The 21,727-nt window shown below is 34.3% G+C and overlaps 1 long non-coding RNA gene across 2 annotated transcripts in view; it reads left to right on the forward strand.

Moving 5' to 3' along the window:
- Positions 1-18,372, forward strand: part of LOC127506457 (uncharacterized) — a 46,439-nt gene extending 28,067 nt beyond the window's left edge. The window contains exons 4-7 of one of the 2 annotated variants that reach the window (XR_007928001.1): positions 1,331-1,424; positions 9,364-9,538; positions 16,596-16,659; positions 17,364-18,372. This is a non-coding gene — a long non-coding RNA (uncharacterized LOC127506457). Of the gene's footprint in view, positions 1-1,330; positions 1,425-9,363; positions 10,175-16,595; positions 16,660-17,363 lie in introns of those variants that run through there. The other variant, XR_007928000.1, reaches the window with a different exon arrangement.
- Positions 18,373-21,727: the final 3,355 nt, after the last annotated feature.

Raw genomic sequence — 21,727 nt, forward strand, 5'->3', positions numbered from 1 at the left:
AACGGAGAAACCATGTGGACAATAAACCATGCAAAGGTTGTTCCTCCGAAAGTCTCTTTTCAAGTTTTTAATTTCCGTTACAGAAATTCAAAATTACACACCTTTTTGTGTCACTTTAAAACTCCTTTTGCTGTTGAAAATGTCCTTGGTAAATCGTTTTATTTCATAAAGTCCAGATGGTTTTGAACAAAGTATAACTAGCACATTGTCCCTTTTCTATCTCGTTAAAATCTGGAGTGTAGGAAGAGCTTTGGCCAATCAGGGATTAATGCGGGCGGGTTTCGCAGTCAGGAGATTCAATACTGGACTGAATGGGACATACAGGCCCAGCAAAAATCTCCTGGGGGACTTTGATTGGCAAAATAATTAGCTTATTATGTCCTTTCCAGATAGGTCCTTTTCTCTAGCCAAAGCCCTCTGAAATAATATTTAGGTTTAAGCCCTCATTTCACATTTAGCAATTTGATATTCTATTTGGAGCGCTTCCGTTCAGCGGGGGTCAATTGAGACCTCAGAAATTATAAAATGAAGTTTTCATCATCTGATTTGTCTGTCTGAAGACTAGGGCTCTCGCAGCCATGCCTCACGCAGAAGTAGGATCCTAAATGGTTATCAATTTCGCACATTGAGTCAGAAAAAGCATGACATTTACTGTTCTCTCCAAAAGACAATTTTAGCAGACTTCTGTCTTAGAATTTTTTATTTTATTTATCTATTTATTTTTTGGAAATTGAGATTGAATGAAACAATTTAAAAATAAATAAACATGGTGCTCTGTAAAAAAAATAAACAGTATTTACAGTGTGGCACCTTTAATATTAAATAAATAGTTCACCTGTATTGAACTATTCACATTGTATTTGTTTATTGATTGTTTGTTTATTTATTTGTTTGTTTGTGTATATATAGTACAGTTCAAAAGTTTGAGCTAGGTAAGATTTTTTTAAATGTTTTTGTTATGCTCACCAAGGCTTCATTCATTTAATTTATTCATTGAAAACAGTATTGTTGGGAAATATTATTAGAATTTGCATTAACTGTTTTTCTATTTTAATATATTTTAAAATCTCATTTGTTTCTGTGATGGAAACACATTTTCAGCATCATTACTCCAGTCTTCAGTGTCACATTATCCTTCAGAAATCATTCTAATATCCTGAATCGGTGCTCAAAATGTTGAAAACAGTTGTGATACCTAATAATTTTGTGCAAACGAAAATAAATAAATTGAAAATAAATATTTTCTGCTGTCTCTTTTTGTTGTTGATCAATTTAATGTGTCCTTGCTGAATAAAAGTATTAATTTCCTTGTACTTAATTTATTTTGCAGAAGATGATACTGGAAGGCAGAGGGAGAGATTCTGCATTCAGGAACTTTTACTGGCCTTGACAGCTCACTGCAAGTGTACAGTGGATGATTACAGGTGCCCGTCCAAGCCCAAACCATCAGCTCACAATGTGAACAAATCATTTTAACCACTTAGGTTTGTTTCTCCACACCTTCCCTTTTATTCTCCCCGGCAACACTCCCACACTCTTTTTACTGCAACTCTTTCTGACCCCCATTCACTGGCACTCTCAACTTTGTACAATGCACTGAGACCTTCCTCTACACAAATAAGACACACAGAGAACAAACTCAGAGTGCAGAGCTTCAGAGCGCAACTATGAGAGAATGAGCTGAGAGCAGAGCAAGCCATGAAGAAAGCAGTGTCAAACACCTCATCTTTGTCACAGAAACACATAGTTTCTGTCAAGGGTGTAGGTTTGATTTTGACATTGGTTGGGGCAAGCAGCATTTATGATAGTTTTAATTGCGATTCCATGTCATCTAAAGCCTTTATTTATAGATATAGGGAGGAACGTACTCATAACTCATAACATAACATTGTCACTTCACTTTACTTCACTTCACACAGTCTTGACTATGCAACCAACAGCATTACGATTTAGCTTTATGTATTTTATGATAAAATATCTAAACAAGCATGCATTCATAACTGAAAAAAAAAACGTTATTCAGGGGTTGACATTAAGGTTTTTAGCTTATATTGACTTAAAGGTAAGTAATGAGGACAAGGGGGCAGTTTAACAGAGACTTACCTTGTACATCAGAGTATATACATAATGTATGTAGAAAAACTTACAGGCAGGGTGCCAATTACACAGTTTTTTGGGAGTCAGAGTACTCTTAATGACACTGTAAATCACTTTAACTTTTATTTAATTTTTAAGATTTATTTTTGACGTTTTTGCCATTATTAATATAGGACATTACAGGCAATCAACGGGAAGTAAAGTGGGAGAGAGAGGGGGACAGGATTGAAAAAGGTCCCCGAGCCGGGACTCAAACTCGGATTGCCTTAAGCGTAACCATGCTATATGTCGGAGGCTATATGCCCATGAGGCTGTCGGCTCCGACTCATCACTTAACGAACACAAATTTCGCGCGCATTTGTTTGACAGATAAACCTCACGCTTTTATTTCAGTGTGTTTTTAATTTTGTGGATATTTCAGCTAACAGTTTGCTTTGTACATTCAGTTTAATAACATTAAGTTCAAGTTAAAGAAGGTATACTTTATCATTCAGCTGAACTGTACACATATGTTTAAACACTTACCTTATGTTCTTGCATTAAATGCACATCCTTGAAAGAGTGCATGCAGTTTTCTATCGCGACTTCTTGGTGGTATGACCCTTTTCAGATGTGGCCAAAATTACAACAACAGTGGTTGCATATAAATATATTTGAATTGTTTGATCAAAATTATTGCTAGGGACAATTCAGTATTATTATGTAGGGATACGTCCCTAGCGTCCCTACTAAATTCTACACCCTTGGTCTTTGCTACTCAAGAGTTTGGAGATTCAGAAAGTGAGAGAGCCAACGCTGAAAAAAGAAGCAGTTTCGAAAGTGACATTAGCACTTTTTATCCATCCAGTCATGAGACCTGTTGATGAAACCCAGGGTAAAAATTACAAGGTTCAGGGGCCTTTCGTTTGAAGCTCTTTCAAGAATAATCTCTAATTGCCTTGTGGTAGATTGAGATGTGTAATTGGCTTGTTCTAGTGTTTTAGCTTGAAAGACTGTGTGCTGTGCTGGTAAGCTCATGTGTTTGCTGTATGTACTTTTAAATGTTTATGTAACAAAGTTGTTTCAAAAATCCATATTTTTTATGCACCATTTTTAAAATATATAATGTATTTAATAATATAAAGTAATATTAATATAAAATGGTACTTTTTTTTCTAGTTTTTAACTTTAATGGCAATTTATTAAGGAGAGTTTCTTCCTTTTTTGTTCTTTTATAAAATGTCTCCAACAAAACAAATTTATGGATTTTTTTTTCCCTAATAAATTTTCCATCCTGTTGGTATTTTGTAATATCCAGATTTGAGCAAAAACAGAAAAAGTAGCTGACCGCACACTAAGCCCAGTGAAGACTAATAATAGCAAAGTTCTAACTTAACTTTCCAGCTTCTAACTTAAAATGAAGAAACTCAATAAATTACTATTTTTTCTCCTTTTCTCTAATCAAAATGTTTCAAACAAAACCTTTTCTTGGGAATATTGTTTTAATTTGGAAACAATTATACACAAATCGGTATCGGTACAAGGTGTTTTTTTTTTTTAAATTTAATATATATGTTTTCTATATTATATATTATATTATATTATATTTTATTATATTATATTATATTAGTCTAATATATACTTTTATTTTATTTTCATTTATTAAGTATTTATGTTGCAGAAGATGATTATATTATAGGCTATTATGTTACGTTATGTTATGTTATGTTATGTTAGTGTATATAATATATTTATATATAATTTTATTTTTTCATTGTATTATATTATATTATTGTATTATATAAAGAAGTAGTGCAGAATATTTCTTAATATTTATTATTCATTTTGTATAATACTTTTTTGTTTGTTTTTAATATGTATTTTTGTTTTGTTTTGCCATAGAATTATCCAAAAACAAAATACTTTTGCATGAGATACATTTACATGCAAAGCAAAATTATGTAAGATGTTTAAAAATGAGTACAGAAAGATATTAAAATTAATAATAATAATAATAATCTAAAAAGCATAAATCTAACAAAATTTAGTTAAACAAGACAAAAAAAAAAAGCTAAATCAACTGAATTTGTGATATACTAAAAACAGGTATTATTGATTTAGCATAAAGTAAATTTGTCTTCTTTTAGGGATGTTTACATATTTTTTGCAGGGAAAACAAGACTTGTTTTTTTTACAGTGTGGCAGTCAGTTGTCATGTACGTCTCAGTGAGGGGATTTTTCTTACCTCAACTGTCCTCTATTCTCACAGTGCTAGTGAACCCGGCATACTCTGCCATATGCGCTGACTAGATCCATTCAGCATTTATGTCTGTGTGTGTGTGTTTGGAGCGAACATTAAAAACTCCTTCACACATCCCACAATGCCTCAGAATGTTCTCTGGAGTCCTTGCAGTCACGGAGTAACTCCTCTGTCTGCCGTGGAACCTCCTGAGGCCATAAACGCTCCAGTCACCACGCGCATCTGCTTTGTCTGCCAGATCTTCCTCTCTGTTGTGGGAGCATTTGCACAAAACCTCTTGCCTCCGTCATGACAGGGCAAAATGACAGTTTTAATGCACCCTCCGCTGAAACACAAAGATGTGAGGAAGATCTGTTAGCCGACAAAGCTGAAATTTCATCGTTTTGTGGATCAACAACATTTTGAAATATAAAATTTAGCTAAACTGGGTCATTCCTAAGCAGTACATTTTCATGTCCTCGTTATACTGTATATGTCTTAATATGTTGGGTAAAATAACTTTAAAACTTGAAATTATATTAGTTTTCACAGTGTAACAATTAAATTAAAATAAAAATAGTGCATTTTTTTCAGCTTCTAACTTTTTAAATTAAGAAATATTCATAGTTTCTTCACTTTTCCCTTTTTTCTAATCAAAATGTTTCAAACAAAACATGTTTTCTTGGGAAAATTTTTTAAATTGGGAATTCAAATTCACTAGTTTATGCTTTTTTCCTGATCATTATATTGTGTTTTTCAAAATTCTAACTTAAAATGAAGAAACTCTCAATAAATTACCAATTTTCTTTTCTCTAATCGAGATGTTTCAGACAAAACATTTTCTTCAGAATATTGAATATTGAAGCATCAAAGTGGTAGTTGCGTGGACTGTCAATAGATGAACAGAAATCTCTATTTTCATTAAAAATATCTTCATTTGTGATTAACGAAAGTCTTACGGTTTTGGAACAACATGGTGGTGAGTAAATGATGACAGAACTTTCATTTTTGGGAGAACTATCCCTTTAAGGAACTGACTTTCAGGAATATTCCAAAACACTGGATGGAGAAAAAAATATCATTTTTTTTTTCCCCTGATTATTTTTTTCCATCCAGTCTTTTCTAATATTCCTTAAAGTCAGTTCCATGACATTTTTCCTTCAGGAAATTACATCGTTTTTTTGTGGGAAAACTACAGCACAAACATCCGTAATTATTCTGTGATGTTTTGTTGGTATTACTTTGTCTTACTCTGAATCATTCCACAATGTTTGATAAAATTACATAAATTGGCACTACCTGACAGGAATGACCCAGCTGTGTTCAGGTTATTTGGTATTTATGTTACGTTCTGTTAAAGATGCACAATCAAACACACACTATAAAGAGTTTGAGAAGGACCCGGTTTCTCTTTGATAACCATCACATTCAATCGCCGCTCTTCACCATAATGAAACGGCGGCCATTTTGCCCTCTCTCAGTTGTGACAGAGTGATGGCTGCATGTTTTTTGACAGCGATTTGAAAGGCAGCTTTTGTTGTAAATACAAATCCTGAACCATGTATTAGTAATAGACTTTTTCTAACACGTTCCCACAAGTGTTGTTTCTAATGGACAGAGTGAGCCGCGGAGCTTTAATCTCACATTCAACACAGATGCGGTTGTCATTGGAGCAGACTCTTAAGTCAGCTCAAGCGAGCACTCACCAACTTAAAAGAGCCAGGTGTTCAAAATCATTCATTGTTGTCAAAGTCGGTTTGGGGCTTTAGCTATCGGAAGAAGCCGTTGAAGGCGTTTGAAAGCTGAAATTTCTCTGTAAACTCTCTTTCCCCAGAATTCCCAGTCTACCTGCTATCTTTAAAAAACATTCTGCCTTTGTGTTTTCTCCGTGCGAATACAGACCTGACAGTGATGTGGAATTTACTCATGGGTTATTTGTCAACATGTTCTACATGTGTAAAATAGAATGAGGTTTCCTTAATCTGAGTCATAGAGCTTCTCAAAACTTTTTCCCTGTCTATTCTGGAAATGATTTACTACCTTATAATTTTCATATTCATTACATTTTATGATATGCTTCCTCTTTAAAAAAATGACAGTTGTGATTCTGAACCTCTAACCCTAAATAAATACAATTCTAGCACTGGTCTAATACTGTTTGTAATGGTTAAGAAAATTCCTACTTTATAAAATTGGTATTTTTACAATATAATCTGAGATTTATTTGTAAAGCACATCTAAAAACAACTGTAGATGACCAACATGATTTTAATTTTTCAAAATGTTGTCAAAAAAAAAAAAAAAAAAAAATCTTGGCATTTCTGCTTTTAAATACACTTGTTGGGAATTGGGAAAGTATTAATATAAATACATTTTCCATTTGTTTTACACGAAAACGTTCAAATGTCTTTTATGTTAACTTAAAGAACTATTTCTTTTTAATTGGACTCTCTTAGGTTGATTCAGTCATATTAAATCACTTTTTGTCCTATTAAACCCAGTTAATTTAAATGTTACCACTTGAAAAATGAAAAAAAGGTCTCGCTAAGACTAAGTTTGTAAAAAAAAAAAAAAAAAAACCCAGACATTTCTGCTTTTAAATACTTCATCCCACTGGTTTCAATTGGGAAAGTATTACTATAAATACATTTTCCATTCGTTTTTCACTGTAAAATGTCCAAATGTCTTTAATGTTAACGTAAAGAGCTATTTCTGTCTGATTTGACTGAGAGTTAGGTTGATTCAGTCATATTAAATCATTTTTGTCCTAACAAAACCAGTTAATTTAGAAATTTCCACTTAAAGGACATTTTTCAGTCACATTACAAAACCTTACTCACAGTATACAAACCGAGGGACAAGTTTTAATTTTAAAATGCTCAATATAGAATTACAGAATTGATCAAACATGATTGCAGATTCATCATTTTTAGGTGAATTATTCCTTTAAGGTAAAAATTAACCTAGTATATCAATTAAAATTCCAGTTTTTGTCACTCAATACACATACTAGGCCTTTATTGCTCAGCTTGCAGTGTGTTGTTATACATGTTATACACTCACCCAGGGTTGTGCCAACATGCAGCACACGCTCCAAAACCTAGCAGTGCCATTTATTTTCCTATAAAGATTATCACAGCCAATACCAAGAACTGCCTGCATCCGCAGAGGGTTTGTGCAGAGTAAATGAAGGACTTTTGCTTCATTTGAATGTCATTTAGAGCTGAGATGTGAAATAGTGAATTTAACGTTTTATGACTTCCATTGAATAATAAATGAGAACATTAAGGAAGCATACTAATGATGAATATAATTGGCTTTGGGTTTTTCCTTAAGCACTTTTTGCAGATTTTTCCTCCACCGGTGCATGATGGGATAACTCATTTAGAGTGGCCAAACATTTTGCCCTTGAGAAAACAAAAGTCACTGAATTTTTGCAGGCACTATCCGACCGACCATTAAAGTTCCTGAACACACCTGATCAAATTTAATATTTCACTCATTATCTATTCAACTTCTCGGTGGGGTCTTTGTTTTAATATTAATCACTAATGTAAGATCAGAAAGCAATCACAATCGCCAGGTCCAGTTAATAAATAATGATGATCTTTAATAGTTAATCGCTGTCAGAATGGATAAATATCAGGATGGACAATGAGTAATTTACAATGAAGTATTATCAGATCAATATGAGTGTATTTTCTCTCTCTTATTGAATTCAGCTTTTCTGCTTTTTGTGTAAAACTCACAGCATGTGTGATCTTTATTTACCCAGTCTTTGTGGACATGCTGTTTATTGTAAAAGAGTCTTGGTCTAAAGTAGAAATCCCTAGGGTTCTTGATTCAATTTTAAATTTTATACCAAAAAGGTTCTATATGAGGATAAATGTCTTAAAGGATTAGTTCACTTCAGAATTAAAATTTTCTGACAATTTACTCACCCCGATGTCATCCAAGTTGTTTATGTCTTTCTTTCTTCAGTCGAAAAGAAATTGGTTTTTGAGGTTTTTGAGGAAAACATTCCAGGATTTTTCTCCATATAGTAGACTTCAACAGGGTTCAACGGGTTGAAGGTCCAAATTGCAGTTTCAGTGCAGCTTCAAAGGGCTCTACATGATCCCAGCCGAGGAATAAGGGTCTTATCTAGAGAAACGATCTGTCATTTTCTAAAAAAAAATTAAAAAATAATCTACTTTTAAACCACAAATGCTCGTCTTGCACTAGCTCTGCGATGCACCACGCATTACGTAATCACATTGGAAAGGTCATGTGTGACGTAAGCGAAAGTACCGAGCAAGTGTCTACAAAGCGAACATGCAAAGACTAAGTCAAACGCCCTTTACAAAAAAAAAAGGTAAAACAACAATGTCGGACGATTTTGACGCGTGACCTTTCCAAAGTGATTATGTAATGCGTGGTGCATCACAGAGCAGTGCAAGACGAGCATTTGTGAGTAAAAAGTATATAATTTTTTTTTTTTTTTTTTTTTTAGAAAATGACCAATCATTTAGTTAGATAAGACACTTATTCTTCAGCTGGGATCATGTAAAGCCCTTTGAAGCTGCACTAAAACTCCAATTTGGACCTTCAACCCGTTGAACCCCAGTGAAGTCCACTATATGGAGAAAAATCCTGGAATGTTTTCCTCAAAAACCTTAATTTCTTTTTGACTGCAGAAAGAAAGACATAAACATCTTGGATGACATGGGGGTGAGTAAATTATCAGGAAATTTTAATTCTGAAGTGATTTAATCCTTTAAATGACTGCATAATACTTTCATGTTAAGTGAAAGTATGTTGACGAGCTGTTTAACTCCTAAAAGGTTCTACTGTATATATGAAGTGCCTGGAGGAACCCTTTAAGGTTCTATACAGAAACGTAGAGTGTGGGGTTAGAGGATTTTACATTATGTGACCTTCTTAATCTTTTTTCTTCTTCTTCATTTTTATTAACCTCACTACCCCTCTATCCCTGTAGGAAACTTAAAAAGATTGTCATGTTGATTTTAAGGGCATTTAATTTCTCTCCCATTCTCTCTCTCTCTTAGTTGCAGCGAGGAGAAAGTTAATAGCCCGGGCTTAGAAGTCAGCCCGCTCAAGTCCAAATTACAGGAAAAGACAGAACAATCTCAACAGCTGCAAGATCAAATTCTCAAGCAGCAGGAGGCTTTAAGTAGGGCAAGCCAAACTCTCAAAGACACCAGGAAAGCAGCTGGCAATAAGGTAAAAAGAGCGTCTCTCTCTTTTTCTCGCTCACTCTCTCGTCCCTCCTTCTAAAAAAAAAAAAAAAAAAAAAAAAAAAAAGGAAAAAAAGTGTCTCTGAACTTCTCTCCTCCCCTGTGATGCTGAATTCCCAAGATGTGTTGTTTAGAAGAATACGGAGTCTATTACACAAATTTTACAGTGTCTTATCTAAATTTCACAATTCAGAGACAGCTTGTATTTGTGTTGGCGTTCACTGAAACGTATTTTTGTAATCACAGAGGACTAACTTTGTGTAGAAAGAAAACAGCACGGCTCTGTCAAATCCAAACTGGCAAAGGATTCGGTATTTTAAGTGTTTTCTCAACAGAGCGAAGCTGTCTTCTTATTTTTGCTTTAAATGAATATCAGATGAAGAGGGGTGGAAATGTCCAAGTGTGAAGCTTTGGATGGGTTAACCTAATTTTCACTGAGAAGATGTAGATGTTTGCCGATATACGTTTAATTCCTCTGCTGCACAAACAACCGTCCGTTTAACCTCCCGACCCTTGCGAATAAATATATGTGTAGGCAAACATAAGAGCCTGGCGATGGGTTTCAATTAATCTCTGGGACTTTTGTCTTCAGATTTCTTAGGCAAACAAAACAGACGTTAAGTTCTGCATGGGTCCCGTTACTGTTTCCACATCTGGTTCTGTTTCGCTGCAAAAACCTTCTCTCTGATCTCATATGTTGAACTACTGTAACTTTGCCACTGTCTGTTTCCTGTTGGAAAAAAGGGAGAGGAGGAGGAAAAATGCGCTGAACAATAATAGCTTTTGTTCCAGAGAAGTTCCTCCGTTAGCGCAGCTGAACAAATAGCCTTAATAGTTTGGTTTGAAAGAACTCCTCCCATCGCCGGTGTCTGATATTTGTGCTTTCAACGGCGCTGGACCAAGCCCTTCGTTTTCATTTCTCAGGCTACGTTTCTCTGGATTTGTTTGAACAGCTCATCCTTTCCACACAGAGGAACGAGGTACACCGAGGGGCTTGTTTCTTCTCCCTCTTTTTGAATGCTACAAAATTAATAAGACGTCAAAGACAACAAAACCCAGTGTTTTACTTGCTCGACCCTGGCCTCCATTAGCGAGGAGACATGAGGGAAGATAATTTGTCCCTCTGAAGTTAGTGCACATTAGAGGAGAGAGACAATAACAAAGGCCTCCGCAGCGGGGGCCATGATACATTCCGTTCCTCCTCATGTTACCCATCAGCCCCTGCTGCCGACTGGCCAGAGTAACATGCGTGGACCCTTTACACAGACTTTGATAATGTATTTCCATGAAAGTTAATGTAGTAAATATAGCAAAGTTTTTAATGTATTCTCTGTTGAAAAATATTACCAATTGCTATGGTCTGCCATGTAACTAGAAGTTTACAAAAGTTATAGTTTACGTCCATGTTCCAAACATGGAAATGTTAAAAGGGTCCATTAGGGTGTCGGTAGTGTTCATTTTTATACTTTTTTTTTTTTTTTTGTGTGTTTGTGTCATACTTTTTTGCTTTTGACAATTCAGTCATGTGACAGGAGGTGACATCATTCAGACGCCTGCAAAGGACCACATGGTCATGACGCAAAGTAACTACCTCTTTCTTAACTATTTGAAAAATTCATGTTTTCACTTGTTCATACGCATGTCCCGAAACATTAAGTCATTTGGTACAACCGCTATAAAACATGGAAAATGTTGTAATATTTGTACTAAATATAAAATGTTTGATTGTCCTTTTGCTAGCTAGCTAGCAATCTAACTAGCTAGCTAGCAAGATATCAGCCTGTTAGCATTGTTTGAAAATATCGTCATTCGGTATAACCAAAAGCGTCATTTGGTAAAACCGAAATTTTTAGTTAAACCGAATGACTTTTTTTTGTGACAGATTTTGTCCATCTTGTAAAAAATTATAAAAGCAGTGTTAATTGATTATAAAAATCACATAATCTCATTGTTAACACTTAATAAAACTTCAAAATTAATTATATCTCCATTATGTTTTTTTTTTTTTTTACACTTTTAAAAACCTTATTAATCAATGACCCATATATGCACATATACTAATGTTCAAAAGTTTGGGGCGATTTTTTTTATGCTCAAAACGACTGCATTGTTTAAAATTAAAAATACATTAAAACAGTAATATTGTGAAATATTATTACAATTTAAAATAACTGTTTTCTATTTCATATATGATAAAATGTAGTTTATTCCTGTGATGCAAAGCTGAATTTTCAGCATCATTACTCCAGTCTTCAGTGTCACATGATCCTTCAGAAATCATTTTAATATGCTGATTTGGTGCTCAAAAAATATTTCTTATGATTATCAATGTTGAAAGCAATTGTGCTGCTTAATATTTTTGTGGAAACTGTCATACATATCAAACATTTATATATTGTGTATAAATAAATAGATGTATTTGCTAATTATAATATGCTAATATTTCATATACATTAATAAGCTTAATTAAGACAATCCTTGATTATGATTGGATTATTTGGAACAGTCAAATTCTTTCTATACTTTTACTTCACAAACATTGTTAATACCTTGAGGAATTATTTTTATTTTATCCTATTTTTGTCAATAGTATATATTTATTATACATTTTTCATCTCGTTTTTGCCTTCATTAACAAACATTTTGTCAGATGAATTTTGATCAAATTTCAGAATGACTGCAGTTTGCCTCAAATGTCAGACCTAACTCAAGAACTCATGTCAACTCTTTCTGTTCACAAAGTCTTAATAAACCCGCTTCTCCATAAATATTGGATGTGAGTGTCACTCACTCTATTTGTTTATTTGCTTGTTTGTTCATTGGATATATCACACTTATTCCCAGATCTCTCTCTGTTCTCAGTATAGGATGTCTAAACGTCAGATGGGATTCTCTTTTTGTCAGTATTTGAAGCCGGGGAGTGTGTGCAGGGAGGGGCCGTGGAGATACGAGATGTAGTGATTGATTTAAAAATACCTCCTCCTCCTTGATTTCAGGGGCTTCCTGTCCATAATGCATGTCTTTTAGAGTAAAGTTCTCGTCTAAAAGTTGTGAGTGATTGACCCAGTTGGTGGTGGGTTGTGCTACGTACGTGCTAGCTTGTGACATGCCTCGCTTTGCTAAATAATCAACAAAGGCTTGCGGCTGTCACAAAGTGGCAGCAGCGCAACTTATCAAGAGTGCAGTTTATAGTCGTACTTCACATTATTTTTGTAATACTTCTTATGCTTCTCGTCTAATGCACTGTAATGCAATTCCATACATCGTTGACCTTTATATTGGGGTCAGCGTAGTACATCTAAGATGCGCTACGATTTTATTACTTTTGCTCTGTAACATCTGCTCTACTTTGCAGAAAAAGCAGTTTAGTCTTAAAATTATTTATCTGATGGTCTAAATGAGCTCCTGTAGTTTGACATTTAATCTGAGTTTGGAATATCGTAAAGGTACAATAGAAACAAAGTGTATAAAAACAACAAATACAATTTGTTTTGCTACCTCCGTACCTGCATTTCTGTAAAATCTGATTTCCCTTTTAATGTTTCATGAGAAGGTTACATCCTTCTTTTAGGTCGTGATGCATTCACACTTTGCTTTTTGTCTTCATTTTTTCTCTCCCTGTGCTTTCAGATATGGTTAATGTCAGTCGCTGTGCACTGGAGCACATCAGATGTCAGGCCTATGCAATTGTGCTACAATGAGCCTGTTAAATGTGCTTTGGAAGGGTGTAACTTAATATATTATGCATGCATGAAATGTACAAACACAATGAAATTATGCACTACAGATATGATACAGTTCTCTCAAGTCTTGCGGAGGCACTCTGTGATACATTTTAAATGCAATTTTTTTTGTGGCCACCGGCAAAATGATGCTGCTGTCTAATGGTGCATTCATGGACATTGAGGAACTCGCTTACACTTACTCACTTGCACACACTCATTTTGTTGTGTATGCTTCAGATGACCTGTGAGCTTTTGGAATACCTAGAATTATTTATTAGTTTCATATTAAATTGAGTATTTGAGTGTTTGTGGCCTTTTAATGTCCCAGGGATTGATTTTTAGGTAACACTTTACAATAACATTCATTAGTTAACATTAGTTAACATGAACTAATAATGAACTGCATTTCTACAGTATTTATTAATCTTTGTTAATGTTAATTTCAACATTTACTAATACAGTATTAAAATCAGGAGTTGTATTTGTTAACATTAGTTAATGCACTGTGAACATGAACAAACAATGATCTGCTGTATTTTGTAACATTAACAAAGATTAACAAATATAGTAACAAATGTATTGCTCATGGTTAGTTCATGTTAGTTAATACGTTAACTAATGTGACATGCCAAGTTAGGTTACCGATTTTTATTTTTTTAGTTATTTTTTTGTGATATGATGGTGACTTCATCATTTAATTTTTTGACTTCTCAAATGTCTTTTATGTATAGATTTAATGGTAACACTTTACAATAATGTTTCAAAGTTGACTACTTTAGTTATCATGAACTAATACATTACTAATACATTATTAACATCAAAAGTTGTATTTGTTAACATTAGTTAATGCACTGTGAACTAACATGAACAATGAACGACTTTTAATAACTAACATTAACAAAGATGAATAAATACTGTAATAAATGATAAATGTATTGCTCATTGTTAGTTTATGTTAGTTAATACATTAACCAATGTGTACTTGAAAATCCATTATAAAAATATGAATTATTACATTTTTAAAACTATAGCTTAAACAAATAGTGAACCATTTAAATGTTTCTTGTGTGGAAATTATTTATCAGTTATTACACAAATAACCACAGTTGCTTGGTTGTGGCATGATTTATTTATTTATTTTTTTTGCATAAATATTGTATTGAATATTGTAATATTCTGTATAAATATTTTAAAATTGTTTTATATATATATGTGTGTGTGTTATTGTAATTATTTACCAAGGAGCCAAAAATGTCAGTTAAATATGATGAAATTTGAGATATGATGAAAAAAAAAAAAAAAAAAAAAATCGAGAGCAGAATATTTTTATGCTTCATTTTCAGTCAAGCTGTAATTATGTCAAATTACAAAAGTGCACAAAAAAGTAGAACATTATTATTTTTTGTGTGTATTTACACAATATCCTAGCTGTGAAATTAGCCTTAGCAAGACAAAATAGATGGTCATTTCATTCCAATAAATTTTAAAATGTAATTTCCATCACAGAATGTTATTAAATACAATACATAATTTGAGATGATGGAAATTATATATTTTTTTATTACTGTTTTATTATTATTATTTCGTTGCATTTTATTTTACAGTACGTGTACTTACAATGTAATTACCTAAAAAAATACTGGGTAATATAAGGTATCTACAGGCGACTGTTGGGTTTAGTGGTAGGTTCAAGGTTAGTACCTAGTTATTATCCAGTTATTGTAATTATTGTAATGTACATTGTATGTACATGGGAACAGGACTATAAAATAAAGTGCTACCATTTTTTTTTTTCTGAGAAAAAAAATGACTGTTCTCATGAGATGTATGTATATCCCCTGTTGGACATTGTTAGTGACAAATAGTAAAAATACAATTGAAAAATATGTTTTAAGAGAGTTTATTTTCCAAAAGTTCCCACAAACCCGTTTTATTCAATACTGTTTGTTCCTACGTTCTCTAGTGGTTTAGTTTTAAGTCTTACTTGAGGTTGCTGTTTTGAGTGTATTTTGAGGTCTTGAACCCAGACAAGACCTTTCCTTCATGTGAAATATCAGCTTCACTCTGAGCCGGAGTGTTTGCCCTTGCTCTGAGCTACAATGCCTTTGCTACTTAGTTTCAGAGTTGAAGGCATCAGCCACAGACAGATGGCCAATACAAAATTGTTTAAGCTCTGTTTCGATTGATCCTGACTATGTTTGCATAGGCCACAAAAGCAATTATTCTCTGAATATAGCTTTGAAAGGACAGCCAAAAGCAAACAGAAATGCAGGAATTAGTGCAAATTGGAGACATTGGCGAGTAGTATTGGATGACAGGTTAGCCCTTAATGAAGGGGAAACTGCGGTAATTAAATCTCAGGCTGCATTTGTGTGGCTCTGTGCTGTCCAGCTACTGGAAAGGCTTGTGGGAAAAAGTGGTGGAAAGCATTTCGGTCCAAACTTGTCCGATGCTCCGTCATTTGAGACTGTTCTTCATGAGTGCAGGGTGAAGGTCAAAGAGCTATCTTAACTCCATCAATCCTGCGGACAGTTACAAACAACCTTTCACGTCCCATAAGATCCTCTATATGCCGAATTGAGGGCGATACATATTTCTGTGTTTAGGCGACGTAAGAGACACGCAGAGCGTGGCGAGATCTCTGGAAATGGTTCATTCACTCCCACATGGTGATTGAAGCTAATATCTCATTTAAAGAAACAGACTGGTGTTACAATGGCTGAGTTTGAAGATGTTGTTGAAAGCACAGATGGACTCTCAGAAAATAGAGAGACTTATTAGTCCGTGCAGCCGAACGCAAAGACAAAAGCAAATGCGATCAGTGAGAATACATTAAAAATGCAGCATATTGTCTTTGTCAAAGACAACAGCTCTTAAGCAATTATTATATTATATTAGAATGATAGATTTAGTAATAGTAATAGTGCAATGCTTCAAAACAGTGAATGATAGAAAGCACATAAATCTGTTTCAAATAATTTTATGATGAAACAATTAACTTTGTGGTTGTCCATGATTTGTTATTTACAGATTTACTAGAGGCAAAAAAAAAAAAAAAAAAAACGTAGCTGCATCAATAGAAATACAGAGGACCACGAAAAACTATTGGATTTTGAAAAAGAGGCAGGTCTTTGAACAATTCTTCATCTTTGTTTACAGATGTAGATATAGATATCAAATAAAAAAATAAAAAACCCTAAAATAAAGCCTCCAGTCTAACAGCATCCTTTTGTGTTTTACGCCACATTGTCTGTAGTTGTAATAAGATGTTTTGGGAGTATTTCACATGTGTTTGTTTCATATCTGTGCTATGTTCAGTGGCATCAGCAGGTGGAGAGACAGACATGGTGGAACCACAGGCGGAGGGTGAACCAGCTGCAGGGTAAAGCTATGAAGTCTACGAGGTTTGGAGTGTCTCTCTTCATACCCTGTAGAAATTCTTTTTCTTTAAAAACACTTTTAAAATAGATTTCCTGCCATCTGGAGCCATATGTTCCAAACAAAGGATCTTCAAGGTACAGGACATACTACCTGTACAATGTTTAAACCCCATAGTATACAAAACACTCTGGGAACATTTTATTTTATTTTATTTTATTTTATTTTATTTTATTTTATTTTATTTTATTTACTTTTTTTTTTTTTACTTTTTTATTATATTAATTATTTCATTTTATTTATTTTAGCATTTTATGTATATTTTATTATTCTTTTTTATTTTATCAATTTTTATTTTGACAGGTATGGTATAAAAATGCATTCAAATAAACTTCAGTCGACTTCAGTCGACAATGTGAGCATCAATTTTAAATGTTTGTGGAAAATGGGATAACATGAGAATAGGGATAGATACTGGAAAGTGAATTTGATTTTACCAAACATCCATGTTTAAATAAATAAGATAACCTTTTCAATTAAACTCAAAACTAACCTGTACAGAGCACAATATTGTAATTTTGAAAGAGTTAACTTATTTCTAATGCTATCGCAATTTAACAGTAGAGATTGCAGTTGCTATAAAGTTGTTGTTGGGTTTTTTATTTTTTATTTTTACATTGTTTGTTGGCTGTTTTTTTTTTTTTTCAGTTGGGCAGCCATAGGGTGATTCTGCAGGAGGGGATGAGAATGAAGGAGAAGAATTCCCAGGGAGCACAAGAGGAGATGAGGGGGGAAAATATTACAGTAAACCTCTTACAAAGGAGTTCTCAAACAATGACAATAATTTACTTTAAACACAGAAAGAATTGAGACTGATTTTTAAGTGATTTGACCAATCTAATTATTTTAAATGGAATTCAGGAAATTTGGCTTCACTGGAAAAGGTGAGTCATGTTTTGTAGGTGTTTAAAAGAGGAAGTGTGTGTGTTTAGCCAAAGCGGATGTTGTTAGGATGTATTAAAGATAAATAGGGAGGCATAGATGAGAGATTATCTGTCTTAGTAGATGCAAAGGTTTTTTTTTTTTTTTAAACAAAAGGTGCTCAGATTTGTGTATATATTTTCCTTTAGAGGTGGTATGCGTCTCTGTTTTGTGTGTGTGTTTAGAGTAGAAGGTGTGTGTCCTCCCTGACCCCTCCCGCATCTTTACCGCCACCCATCTGTTTACTGACTCATGAAAAATTCATGAGTGTGTGTTTGGGAGCAGCGGAATAATTTTCAATATTTAGCCAGGCTATGAATACAGATGATGTTGAACTTTGGTGTATTGCGGCGGCGTTTGTGAAGGTGTTTGGGTGCGTATGCGTGTAGCCGGTATCATGGCAGGCTGAGGTCAGCAGGCTTAATGAGGGGGTGAGGAAGCAGTGGGTCCACACGCATGTGCTGAGTGAGATGTGTCGCCTATAGGGGACATGTGACTGGACCGGGCGGGGCGGGAAAGACGGCAGCTCCAAAGCCAACTGAAAATAATGCAGCAGCAGGTTAGCAGCAGCTGTCAATCAAACACATACAAATAAACATTAGATAACCATATGCAATTCCAAGTAAAGGGATAACTGAATGGACAGAAGTAGGAGCCAAAATGCTGTGTTATTTTATTGTATCTGGCGAACATTTACAAATATTTTAACAATAACACTTTATTTCGATGATCCATCTTTGACATTCTACTAACTATATGTAAATATATATATATATATATATATATATATAAATTGCCTTAACCAAGTTTAGTGTTGTTTAATTCTTCCCTCATATTTAAAATAAAAAAATCTAAAAGATTTTCCCTCATATGTTGGTGGTTTAATGTTTATTTTTCTTGTTTAAATATTATTAAACAGTATTTAATTAAATATATAAAAATATAAAGAATAATTTATAAAATAAACCCCCCTCAACAACACAGCACCGTTTTGTGATGGTACTTGGATCTAAACTACAGCACAGGTGTGCTGCGAGATTAATTAGGTTTCTCTTGGAGTGAAATAGTACAGAAAAGGACCTCTATTGTTCATTTGTTTATTTATTGCTTTGTATTTTGAATAAATTTAGCATTTGCTCAGCTGATATTACACTGCAGGTGTTTTGTTTGAAGTGTTTGGAGACTTTGTGACATTTTCAGATGGACTAAAACTCGGTGCTTAATAGTATTTTTTACAGCTGCAATGTTTTAGCCTACTTTGTTTTAAGGTCACACACACTGCGCTGTTTGTGAAGCACTGGCCCTGAACCCATCATTAGGAGAGTTTGTAAAACAGGAGTTTGAAAGCGGAGAGAAGTGCTTAATTGATTTTTAAAGATTAAAGGCTTGTCCTCATCATAGATTAAAATCAGTCAGGGCAAGAAAACAACATCGCTTAGTATTAAAGAACTTTCACTTATGTGCACCGCGCAACAGCATGTGATAGACGCAAATAGCAAAAGATAAAATAAGCCAGCAAATTTAATGTAGCGGCTTCAAGGTCACTTGGGATGTGGTCCTTCGTTAACAAGCCTTTAGAAAGTGCCGTTATGACCACAAGTTTTTCATTACAGTCACAAGAGCAGCATATCAAAGTCATTATGCACTGTTAATGTCATTTATCAAATAAAATGAAAGACAAGCAAAAGAAAAGCTCTTTAAAGCCACAAAACTATTTCAATAAAAATACCATAATCTCATCAAAATCTAAAGTCACAAAACAAGACATTCATACAGACTATTTGGAACATGAACTCATCAAAACAAAATTAGTAAGCAAATAAGGTTGCGGAGTATTTGATCACGATGATTGAGTTAGACATAAATATGCTTTAATTGTGCTCACGTCTCCGAGGGCTTTCAGGATTCATTTGAGAGCACTTTGGAAACTTCATGCCGTTCCACATAAAAACTCGAATCTGACCACTCTAGTGAGCAAATCAGAGTAGTGCTCGGGTCATCTGAAAGCCCCCCACATAGTGTATAACTATGTGCGATATTACACGGACCCTCTCATCCTCACCCAGAAAAAGTTCTCGGTGTTCTTTAGCCAGAATAACTTTCACCATTTGCTGTGATAATACATTCTATTCGCTCCATTTACATTCCATAAGAATTCAGAGAAAGATCTGCAGATGTATAATGTTCTCTCATAATTTTAAGCGAGACTGCACAAATTTTCATAATAATATTTTGAATGTGTTTTTTTTTACTTTCCTTAAAGGGATAGTTCAGCCAAAAATTTAAATTCTGGGCCCTATTTTAACGATATAAGCACATGGCACAGGTGCACTTAGGGCATGTCTGAATCCACTTTTGCTAGTTTAACAACGGAAAAAAATGGTCGGTGCGCAGGCGCATGGTCCAAAAGGGTTACCTAGTCTTTTAATGAGTCATTGGTGTGTTTTGGGCGTAACGTGCAAAAAAACAATCAGAGTGTCATCTCCCATTCCCTTTAAAAGCCAGTTGCGCTCACGCCATGGCGGATTGCTATTTACATGGTGGAATATAGACACCCTAAACCTGACAAGTCAGTTTAAATACATGTGTGTATTGCCACGATTGGTCAAATAATTAGCCAATTTCTTTCATCATTACTGCAAATAGGTCATTCAGATACATGCAAAGACTATCCATTATGACATGTAGGCATTTTTATCTTTATGCAGACAATAATAATCTTTTACAGTGTAATCCTTTTATTTTTAATATTTGGCATGTTTGTGTGCTGCAGCGCATCCCTGTGTGTGTAATAAGCAGAGTGTACGCGTGTTGTGCACCCTCTTATAGGTGCATATTCAACCCAATCTCACGGCAATTCGAAAGTATTTTACGAGGTGGCTAATTCGCACAAATTTGAACGACCTCGCTCATACGAATTCATACATTTTTTGCTAAATCACACATATTTTATGAGTTGCCAAATTCATATGAATTCGTACGAATGACCTACCTCTAACCCCGCCTCTAAACCTACCCGTCACTGGGGTTTAGACAAATTGTATGAATTCGTGCGAATTAGCCACCTCCTAAAATATGTACGAATTGGTCTTGAGATAGCATTGGCTTATTACTGACACGCCCTTTAAATAACAAAAAAATGGCGCAGTCAATGGCGCAGTATTTTTTTGTTATTTAAAGAGTCGTTTTCAGTTACCTCAAAATAGCAACACGCCAACAATGCGCCTGAACATACCTCATTTTCAGACCAGCGCGCCCATGGGCAAACAGATGGGCATTTGCTATTTAAAAAACTTGGGAACTGGACATGAAAATGATAACTGCGTTGGGCTGAAACCAGCAAAAAACACTTTGCAAAATGGCATTGCATTGTGCTGAGTGTATGATAGGGGCCTCTGTCATCATTTATGGGCACCATTGACTGCCATAGTTTTTTTTTTTTTCACTTTTTTTTCTCCATATAATGGAAGTCAATGGTGCTCCACAACTGTTTGTTAATAAACATTCTTCAAAATATCTTCTTTTGTGTTCAGTAGAAGAAAGAAACTCATACAGGTTTAGAACAACTTGAGGGTGAGTAAATTATGACAGAATTTTCATTTTTGGGTGAACTATTCCTTTAAAATCGTAATGTCTCTTTTCTTAGCTTGACACATTGAGATTAGTCATTCAGTTGTTCTATGATTTCTGGAACAAAAACCTCTTGATCTTTCTTATATGCCTTGTAGGTTCAGTACAGGATCAAATCTTTGGATGCGTCAAGGAGCTCCATGTGAAAGGAATTTTGAATGATGAATGAAGGTTTGTGGCATTAGTCTCATATTATTATTGCAATGTTCAGATGGCATGTTGGCTCTTGAACGTCTTATGCTAACTACATTACAGGGGTCGATCAAAGTGCATGGTCATATTTTACAACTTTTAGGGTTCCTGTCTCAGATGAAGCCTAGATTAACATTGTTCTTGCATGCACAGTATCCAGCAAAATACCATAGTTACTACACTTATTGATACTACAGTAAAACCAGTAAATTTTCATTAGGGATCTGGCTATACATCAGAAGGAGGAAATTAAACAAAATGACTTACAG

The sequence above is a fragment of the Ctenopharyngodon idella genome, chromosome 23 (assembly GCF_019924925.1).
Source record: "Ctenopharyngodon idella isolate HZGC_01 chromosome 23, HZGC01, whole genome shotgun sequence".
Lineage (NCBI taxonomy): Eukaryota > Metazoa > Chordata > Actinopteri > Cypriniformes > Xenocyprididae > Ctenopharyngodon > Ctenopharyngodon idella.